Source organism: Myotis brandtii, unplaced genomic scaffold (assembly GCF_000412655.1).
Source record: "Myotis brandtii unplaced genomic scaffold, ASM41265v1 scaffold524, whole genome shotgun sequence".
Lineage (NCBI taxonomy): Eukaryota > Metazoa > Chordata > Mammalia > Chiroptera > Vespertilionidae > Myotis > Myotis brandtii.
The window spans coordinates 817,524-818,774 of NW_005369911.1; positions in this window are offsets into that span (position 1 = coordinate 817,524).

Consider the following 1,251-nt stretch of genomic DNA (forward strand, 5'->3'; position numbering starts at 1 on the left):
AAGACTGCTGCGGGCGGGGCTGGGAGCTGGCGGCGTCCCCAGCCGCCGGGATGCAGAGCGCGCCCCAACTTCCCTGGCCGAGGCCCAGTTCCCCTGAAGTGACCCCCCTTCCCGTCCAAGAGACCTGGGCGATGCCACAGCGGGTGGGTGGATACAGGGGGTGGCGGGTATGAGCCTGCAGATCCGAGGTGAAGAAAGGCAAGCTTCCCTTTCAGAGGTCCTCGGGGTGTGACGGGGAGGAGGGGGGATCCAAGACAGGACTGAGAATTGTATAGGTCCCGGCAAGAAGGATCTCTTAACAGTTAGGATCTAGCAGACTTCCTCGGGTTACTGCTGGGGAAACTGAGGCACAGAGGAGGCAACTACTTGCCCGGTGTAGCGTAACAATTCATGGAAAGGATCTTTTGTGGACCCAGGTCTCCTGGCTCCTCCTCGGTGGGTGGAGGGGAGGGCAGGGACAGAGGCTCAGAGGGGAAGGCAGCTCCCTGGAAGTGTATATGTTCTGTCCCATGAGCACCCTGTGCCTTCCCTTTGTACAAACCAACACGATTGAAATCGCTTCTTTCAGTTTTCCCTCTCTCCCGAGTCACACAGCGTAGCCGCCGGAGAACTGGCCCTGGGTGGCTTACTGAGACGGCTGAAGTGTGGGGTGGGCAGTGGTGAGGGTGGGGTGGTCCCGGCTTCTGTTCGCTTCCAGCATTTCCCTGCCATGTGCAAATGCCAGCTCAGCGTTGCCAACGATTCCTGTTTTAAAAGAGTAGCTAGAAACGAGACGGTCTGTGCGAAATCTCCCATTACATTTAAACATTGGCAAGTTTCACAAATGTTAGAAACTGTGTGCGTGTCGGACGAGATGCGTCTATGGTTGGAAGTCTTTTTCGGGCTCCAACGTTTTGATCTGTTGATGTAAAAGTTCCACAGGGGGCAGGAGCCAGACGGGCTTTGTTCACGTTTTCAGGACCAGCCCCTAGAATGGTGTCTACTGCACCCCCAATATCAGTGACCACCCAAGGGTCAAGAGCCCCTTAATTCACTCATTAAATATTTCGGAGTAATTCCCTTGTTATGTTATGACCTAGCCCTTTTCCTCAGCCATGGGCAACATTCCACCCTAGTACTTTACAATAGGAATAACCTTGAACTTCAGTGAACCCACTCTCTCATTTTGCATTTGGGGTTCTGAGAGAGGGATTTGCCCAAAGCCACACGGTGAGTTAGTGGCAGAGCTCAGTAGAAACGTACCTTATGTTG